At 37.6% G+C, this 9,428-nt stretch overlaps 1 pseudogene; it reads right to left on the bottom strand.

Annotated features, from left to right (window-relative positions):
• Nucleotides 1-6,342: 6,342 nt before the first annotated feature.
• On the bottom strand, nucleotides 6,343-6,992 carry LOC118994148 (nuclear transcription factor Y subunit alpha-like; annotated as a pseudogene).
• Nucleotides 6,993-9,428: the final 2,436 nt, after the last annotated feature.

Below are 9,428 nucleotides of genomic sequence, written 5' to 3'. Positions count from 1 at the left end.
TTTTGACCGTTGATATTCAAAGCCAAAGTTGGACTACAAAGTATCTATAAACATTGTCTTTTTTATCAGTATTGTTTCATTTGAATTTCATTCCATTCATTTCTATTCAGATCTTAATTGATTTTTTGTGTACTGTGTTGCCCAACCTTTTGATTAAAATATGCATCAAAAGGTGTTCTTGCTGCCTTAGCTGGGTAGCCAGGTCGTGTTGTCTGGATACACCAAGGTTGTGGGTTCAATCCTTGGTCAGAGCACATACAAGAAACAACCAATGAACGCATAGATAAGTAAAAAGACAAATTGATGTTGCTCTCTTTCCCTTTCCTTCTCTCTCTCTCTCTCTCTCTCTCTCTGTCTGAGAATAGATTTAAAAAAATAAGGCCCTGGCTACTTAAATAGGAAAAAATACAAAGAACTCCTCAGGTAATAACGCAATACTATTTTCTCCACAATACAGTTTTTTTTCAGAAAACACAAACAAAAACAGATAACAATAATGTGATATGAACCTCATTTAAACAAAAGCTTTATCACAGCTAGAGAAGAGGAAATTAAAAGCCTATTTGGAGAAATTTTTTATAGGTTGGAGGGAAGATATCTCTCCCATAGAAAATGAGGGCTAGAGACAGCTTTAATATCTGTGTTTACGCTAGTGGCTTCCTGAGCTTTCCTCTACATCGAACATCCACATATTCAGCTCCCAGACACGTCCTGGGCTTTTCCTGCTTGTATATCACAGATGTCCCAAGTCAAACTTTTCGAAAGGGAACAAATGGGTTTCTCCAGTCGCGAACCGATTAGCCACTTGCAATTGTATCCTCAATGCGTGGGGTCATCATCTGACCCATGTGGCTGTTCTATTAGCCTCTCTTAACACAAAACTTATTCAAGTATTTCCAATCTTCAAATAAACACAAAGCACCAGCAACAATGATTGCAATCAACACTGTGTAAAATGTTCTTGTTCTTTCTTATAACCAAATTCCTTGAAAAGATTTACTCCTTTAGCAGCCTCTCATCTCTTCATTCCTCAACTTCTATTTTTTTCAGTTAAAATCTTGCTCCTACTGTCATCTCTACCATGAAATTGCATTATTAGTAAACCAAATGTACAATTTTGAAACTTATTTTTCTTTTTTCCCATTTTTTATTGTTTATACCATTACAGTTGTTCTATTCCCCCCCTTCACTCCCCTCCACCTGCACACTCCCTCCCCCACCATTCTCTCCTCCTTAGTTTATAACCACATGTCTCAAGTTCTTTAGATTCTATATTTCCCCCACTATTCTTGCCCTCCCCCTATCTATTTTCTACCTACCATCTATGCTATTTTCTGTACCTTCTCCCCCCTTCTCCTCCTCCCACTCCCCTGTTGCTAACCCTCCATGTGTTCTTCATTTCTATGGTTCCACTCGTGATCTAGCTGTCCTCTTAGTTTGCTTTTGTTTTAGGTGTGGTTGTTAATAACTGTGAGTTTGCTGTCCTTTCACTGTTCATATTTTTCATCTTCTTTTTCTTAGATAAGTCCCTTTAGCGTTTCATATAATAAGGGCTTGGTGACGATGAATTTTCTTGATCATTTTTATGGCATTATGTACTACGAAACACTCCATTTCTGGTTTTTGCCTTGTAATTGTTATTTTAAATTTTGAAAGCCTTGTTTTTATTGTTTTCGCATTTTGTACATTGCTTTATGACCTTTCCAAGATACTGTAATTAACTGAGGGTAGAGGTGCTAATTATACGACATGTATATTCCAGGGCAAAGCACATCGTTAGCAGTTTATTCTCTTGGTGATGGGGAACTGCTGAACGGTTTTTCATTGGTTCATATCTTTATCAATACCGTGCTTAAGAAGTAACACTTTAGTACAACTGATACTGACCCACTGCAGAGTTCAGAAGATAGAATAACAGTGATTATTAGGGATGCAATTGAAATATCTACCAGGATATAACAAACGTCTTACATATTTTAGTGAAAATGAAAACAAAAATAATTATTGAATAAAGGTTAAGCAATTCAAATAATGGGTATAATAAAGAAGACTGCAAAATGGCTTTTATTTTCTAGGGAAATGGCTCTCAACTGGGAATGGTTTAGAACCTGTCCCCTTACTAAGTGACACTGGCAATATCTGGTTGATTGTCACAGCTAGGGGAGATGCTTCAGCATCTAGTGGGTACAAGTCAGTTATACTGGCCTTTACACGCTGTGGTGCACAGGACAACCTTATACAACAAAGACATTTTTAGAAAAAATGTCAATAATACTATTAAGAACCTCTGGTTTAATCAAAGTGGGTAAAGTAGGTATTATGGGAAATTATTATAGGAATTTTTAGGTATTATAGGAAATCTATTATCTTGGCTATTGTAAATAACGTTGCAATAAACATGGGAGTTCAAATACCTCTTCAAAATATTGATTTTATTTTCTTTGCATATATACCTAAAAGTAGGATTACTGAGTCATATTGTAGTTATGTTTTTAAGTTTTGAGACACCTCCATGCTATTTTCCATAGTGGTTAAACCAATTTACATTCACACCAATAATGCACCATCCTTATCTTTCCTCCATAGCTTTGACAATACTTACCTGCTGTTGTTTTTTTGATGATACCATCTTAACTGATGTGAGGTAATATCTCATTGAATTTTCATTTTCCTGGATATTAGGATTAATAAATAATTTTCATATACCTGTTGGCCATTGTATCTCTTTTATTCCCCTCCAGAAGCATACAGTGCTTTACTTATGCTCATTAAATGATTTACTTTATTTTTTCATCACCATTTATACCCATTATACCCTCTTCTTATTCTGTCCACTCCCTCCTCTCCCCACAATCATCACACTCTTGTTATGTCCGTGATCTTCTTTCTCTTTCTTTTTAATTTCTGCCCAGTTCCTCCACTCCCCCAGCCTCTCCACCTTGAGTGGTTGGCCTGCTCTCTGTGAGTCTGGCTCTGTTTGGCTTGTTAGTTTAGTTTGCTCATTAGATTCTACATATGAGTGAAATAATATGGTATCTGTCTTTCTCTGATTGGTTTATTTCAGTTATAATAATGTCCTCTCGGTCCATCTATGCTGTCAGAAAGGGTAATTTTTTATATGGACAAATAGTATTTCATTGTGTAAAAGTATCACAAAAGTTTTAGCTACTGATAGACACTTGGTCTGTTTCCAAATCTTGGCTATTATAAATAACATTGTAATGAACATAAAGGTGCATATATTCTTTTTAACAGAAATCAATATTCAAGTTCTTTGTCTATTTTAATAGGATTTCTTGTTAAATTATAGGAGTTCCTTTTATCTTTTAAGCCCTTATCAGGTACATGGTTTGCAAATATTTCTTCTATTCAATGTCTTTTCTTTACAAAATTATAAAAAATAGCCCTAGAATTCACTTAAAACACGCAAACAAAAAAACGATCTTGACAAAGAAGAGTAAGACTGAAGCATCACATTTATTGATTTTAAAATATGTTAACAATCTACAGTAATAACAACAGAATGGTTCTCTCATAAAGACATACATGTTAAGCAGTGGAACAGAAAAGAGCATTCAGAAATAAATCCATATGTTGGACTCCTGGACATGAACAACAGTATGAACCACGTGTATATAGTCAATTCTGACAAGGGTGCCAAAAGCACTCAATGACGAGAGAATTCTTCAACTAATTATTGAAAAAAAATTGATATGCAATGCAAAACAATGAAACTGAAACATTGTTTCTTATACCACAAAAAACTATATACATGTATAAAATAGATGAAAGACTAATTATAATACCTAAAACTTTAAAACTCCTAGAAAAAAAATCATAGGGAAGAAGCTTTCTAACTTTGGTTTTGGCAATGATTTCTTATATATACATAGTACTGAAAGCACAGACGACAAAAGCAGAGATGAGTACCATATGATCTCACTCATATGTGGAACCTAATGAACAAAATAAACTAGGAAAGAAACTAGAAACAGACTCATAGACACAGAGAACAGACTGACAGCTGTCAGAGGCATGGGGGTTGTGTGTCTGGATTAAATACATAAAGGGATCCACAAAAAAGAAAAGCAAAACAAAAAACAAAACCTCATAGACACAGACAATCGTATGGTGATTATCAGAGGAATGGAGGTGGGTGGTGAGCGGAGGGTAGAAAGAGACAGTAAAGAAAAAGCCAACAAAATAGACCAGTTTGACTACATCCAAATTTTGTTTTGTTTTTATTAGTGTCTATAATTTCCTTCCTTAAGTCGTACTTAAAGATTCGTTCTTTATTTAAACATTCACACTTTCATGAATGTGACTAGGTAAATATATTTAAGAATACTTCAATAAATGTTCCTTTCCCTGCAGACAGATCATAAGAAATGGGGACAAGCAAGTGGCCAAATGGTGTTATTTTGAGTAGAGCAACCCAGGAAAGGCCTCTCCTGCAAATGAAGTTGGAAGAAAACAGAGTGAAGTTTGCAAGTGATGGTAGGATTTATTTAGATACGCACTGGGATGATGTTCAAACATTGCAGATACCCACAGTAAGAGTGGTCTTAGTGTATTCTTGTGTTTTTTTTGAGAGGGGTGGTAATATATGTAGAAGTAAAGAAAGGATGTCCTGATAAAGTGGAAGAAAATTGAACAAAAATATAAAAACTCATAGTGAGATTATAAAATGTGTAGAGAAAGAGTTGGAAGACAGAGAAAAAAAGAGAATAAGTGAGAATTTTCAGAATATATTAAGTTCTGATTTTGGAGATACAAACATGAAATGGCAATAACCAGTAGCCACAAAATTGAGAGTATAAACTATAAATATGCTGAAAATGCTACCAATAGAGAGCAATCAGATTAAATAAAACAGTTATTTTTTATCAAAACAATTCACTAATAACAAAAATGTCATTTGTATTATGTTTACATGAACACGCTAGCTTTATAGATTTTATTCCATAAGAAAAAAAAAACCTAAATCTTAACTTGGTATTCTCCAAAGTATATTTCACAGAAAAGTTTGTTTTATTAGCTGCTTAAGATAAATAAATTTATTTTATGGTCAAATAATTCTGGACAGTACTGCACACTCCATCTCCCTTTTAGATATTCACAAAACTTAATACTTGAGGATCTGATAAGTCCTGCAGTAAATAAGTCTCTTTAGTTTTCAACATATTTACCAGAATGACTGCAGGACTCCTTTCTGCCACAAGTTAAAAATTTTTAATAGATTCTGGACTGCTGTTTCTCAAAGCACTCTTTACAAATCACTGTTTAAGTCCTGGCTAGTGTGGGCTAGTGGACTGAGCACCAGACTATGAAGCAAAGGGTTGCTGGTTCGATTCCCAGTCAGGACACATGCCTGGGCTGTTGGCCAGGTCCCCAGCAGGGGGTGGGTGAGAAGCAACCACACACTGATGTTTCTTTCCCTCTCTCTCTCCTCCCCTTCGCCTTTCTAAAAATAAAATAAATAAAATCTTTAAAAAAATATTGTTTTAAGGTAAGCAATATATGTGTATGCATTTAAATCTCAGAGCTTTTATTGTTTCCAAGTCACAAGTTTGAACTTCTTTTCCTGGAAACCATCTCTGAATATAAAATGTCCAATCAATTAGCTAGGGTGAGCTATCCAAACAGAGAGATGGATAATAGTGTTTAATCAAATTCCTGTGGGAAGGAGTGGGCTATGGCGTCCTTGATTGCAGTTTAGATGGAGAAGTTTGCTCTCCCTTGCTGAGTTAAATGTCTGGCATCACGGGTGCTTGCGTGGTACTGCTGGGTTGGCATGGGTACCCTTGATTCATCCTAATCTATGAAATGTCAGTGTTATACACAGTCGGAAATAGGTCTGGACTGAAAGGGTGAGGAAAAGGCTTGCAATTTCAACTTGCCAGACATTGCTACAATTATAGCACCAAACCTCTCATGAAAAATGAGTGTTCTCTGTCGTACACAAAAGGGTAGAGTGTGATTGTGAGTATCCCTTCAAAAGAGGACATTAATTTCCTGGAACAGTGGGAAACAGTGGCCAGGAGTAGATCCTTGATCATGTCCATATCATGGTCTGGCATGAGAACACTTAGATGACCTCATCATTGTTTGTTTTTTTTTTAAATCTAGCATGACTCCTGCATCGGGCAACTATTCCTTTGGAGAGAAATTGCCATGTTCACTACACTTCTGTGCTATGGCATGGCTCAGGCAGGTATTTCCTCTTTCTTTTGGAATTCCCTTCTGCATGCAGTGTGTTCCAAGTTTGCTACTTTTCTGAAGACAATGGTACTGTTTGGCATTCACATAAAGTGGCTCTTTTTTTGAGTATCTTTGTCCCAGTTAGAGGGATGGTTGGGACAGTAGGCATGGTCCAGCTCCAGCCTCTGTCATGACCATCCTTCCTGGCTGATCACATTCACAGGTAGAGTTACAATGACAGGCCCTTTCCACTGCCCGTTGTGTGGCTGTTGGCTCCTGTCTGAAGAGTCTGTGCCCCTGCCAAGCTGGCTGCTGGGAAGGTGGTCGTGCCTTGCTAGAGTGATGCTCTCTGCATTAGCTGGATGATAGAAGATAGGCAGTCTTTCAATAGCCTGTGCCATTTGCTTCCCCTGGACAGAGATCTTCTGTTTGTGTGTGTGTGTGCTTGTGACCGGCAGTGACAATTGTCTGTGGCTACTGGGTCTGCTGAGTCTGATTCTGTTGGCCCTGCTCCTGCAAAGTCTGTCTTCCATTTTCCAACCAGACCTGAAACTATGTCTACAGATCCAACTATATCTGCTACAAATTCTGTGTCCCAGATACAGATACTTGCCTGATCATTTGGCTTTGTCCATGAAGGACAGTTTGTACAACAATAGCTTGGCCAGTCAGTGTGATTAACAGGCCAATGATTAGCATTGACTTGTACCACTAATGCCCTGGACCTGCTGTCGAATCTGTCTAACGATCTGCTCTGTTGAAATATTGTTCTGTACTGCATTTTGCTCCATGGTCCAAAAAGTTGATAATCCCATTCACAGAAAGCTTCACCCTGGACATCCTGGAATACTATGACGTGCTCTCCAGGGTGCCGAGGAATTTGTGGCAGAAAGACTAGCTCTGGGCCTGGGGTCTGAAAGCTGGACCTAAGGGTGGGAGAAAGGGGTCCAGCTCCAACTGGTACTAGTATTCTGCAAGGGTCAAGAACGCCAATGTGCCTGTTCCCCTGGTGGCATCCTGCATAAGACTGGCCGCTGAAGTCCTTGGACTGGGTGCCTGGAGGCACACACAGGCTCTGGGATAGGGCCACCAGCTGCTCTGCTCAGGTGGCTGGCTAGTCACAGCTCAACTCTGACAACTCATTTTTTATTCAGCATCTATTCATGGACATGCACAGTGGACTGCATTACTTCCCAATTGGGATACAGGGTTATTTAGGAAAGAATTATCCATAAAATCTGTCTATAATGCAATGAAAATGAGAAAAGCATAGAAAATTATGACAAGACAAACAAGGAGATAAAAGAGACATGCAAAGTTATAAGGATATCAGCAGAGCAAAACCCTGTCAAAAATCAGAGACTAGAGTGCAGAAAGAGTAATATTGGAGCAAGATCTTTAATGTGAAAGTCTGAAGGATTTTGAAGAAAAAAATGGGGAATTTATGGAAAGCAGGGTGTCTTTCAAAAAGTGGAGAATAGTCCAATGTGACAATAGCATAAAATACATATAAAGAAGTTTAGATCTCCTAAATTTGGTTACTGTATTTTCCCTCAAGTCTTTCCTTCCTTTTGATCTCTCTGTAGGCTGTATTGTCCAGTGTAGACTTAGCGTTGCAACTCCGTAAGTCAGCATTTCCCAGGTTTCTGACCTTAAACTTCTAACTTTGCACACGCACCCTTAGAGCTGACACCCACAACCTTCATGAACAGCATAAAGGCTGATATCTTGATCCAAAACCAGTCTTCTCAACTCCAGACCATTTCACCAAATGCCTCCTAGGTTTTTCCCAGTGAATGCCCCTAATAATTCTAAAAGCATTATGTCCATCTCTTCCTCACAGACCTATGCTGCCCTGAGTTCCCTAACTTAATCTGTAGCAATAAAATGCTTGAGAAAAACAATAAGGAGGAGTCCCTAGGCAACAATAATAATCACATGATGTCACATCTCTAGGCAATTTAGGACATCCCTCAGAAATGTTCCACACAGAGGAAATGAGAGAGAGTGATAGCAATCGATCCTAAAGATACTTACACGGGCAAAGACATTTTCTTGAAATGTGCCTCTGCGGAGAGGTGGGGGAAAAGAGTGAAATAAATTTTCAACTTTAAAGGGAGGCATGCAGGCTAGCTACATAATCGGTAATGCTTGGTGAAAAATGAAGAGGTGGACATCTGTTTCAAAAATGATTAAAATTCCAAGTCAACCCCAGTAGAGCATTAAACCAAATCGGGACCCTTGCAAGGGGACACCCTGGTAACTGCATAGCCCACACCCCTGAAGGCCTGCCCAAGCCTCACCACCTGCTGGAATTGATTGAGTTAGAAAGTATGGAGGGTTCACATTAAAGGACAATAACATTATATTTTTAAAAAAGCACTGATACAGGCATTTTTAGTAACATTAAGATTATATTAGGCGTCTTGTCTTTTGTGGGCTTTTAGGTTAGCTAATGAATGAATACATTAGATACTTTTGGGTTTTAGTTGGGACTTTACATAATTTACATTCTAATTCTATGGCTCTTTGCTGTTTCTATTAACCCATGTCCTTCTTTTAATAAATGTTATAATACCAACCTTAAAAAATGAGAGAGAGAAGTGAGCTCTACATGACAAAAAGATGTGACAAAGAAATTTTCAGTGCCCTGTGCCTCCTCTGTTCAGTTCTACCATGTAATTACCACGGGGACATTGTGAAACATTTTGTAAATAATAACACCAGTTAAGGACTTGTGCGTTTCCTTTATTAACTCACAACCACTTGGCATTTATAACATTTCATACTAATATGTTTACCACGTGTTAATACATTTTATGATCAACTAGCTCTCACTGCATCCATCAGTAATGGTCTTAACCTATACGTAATATTTCAAAGAAAATATTCCTGCGTTTCTGAGGAAGGCTTGTTTTTAGTTCTGACATTTTATCTGCCACCTTCTTCATGATAATCTCAGAAAAAACATTATTTCTATTCATCTTTCAGTCTGCTATTATGTCATTCCTTCCATTATCCCTTAGCGGCAAAAAAAAACCCTTCCATTATTGATCATGCTATCTTCCAAGAAATACTGAAAGACTCATCAGTTGTTTTATTCACTTTCAGGGCAACACATCTTCATAGCGCCAACTGCGCTTTCTTCAGTCAGTGCATTTCTGTTCTAGCTCACCACTTACTCATTTCAGTATATGCAACATATTCTCAAATTTAAGTAAATTATG

The sequence above is a fragment of the Sturnira hondurensis genome, unplaced genomic scaffold (assembly GCF_014824575.4).
Source record: "Sturnira hondurensis isolate 20B ecotype Veracruz unplaced genomic scaffold, ASM1482457v3 Scaffold0000880, whole genome shotgun sequence".
NCBI classification, from domain to species: domain Eukaryota; kingdom Metazoa; phylum Chordata; class Mammalia; order Chiroptera; family Phyllostomidae; genus Sturnira; species Sturnira hondurensis.
The sequence above is the reverse complement of the archived record's forward strand: the minus strand, read 5'-3'. Positions and strand labels throughout refer to the sequence as shown.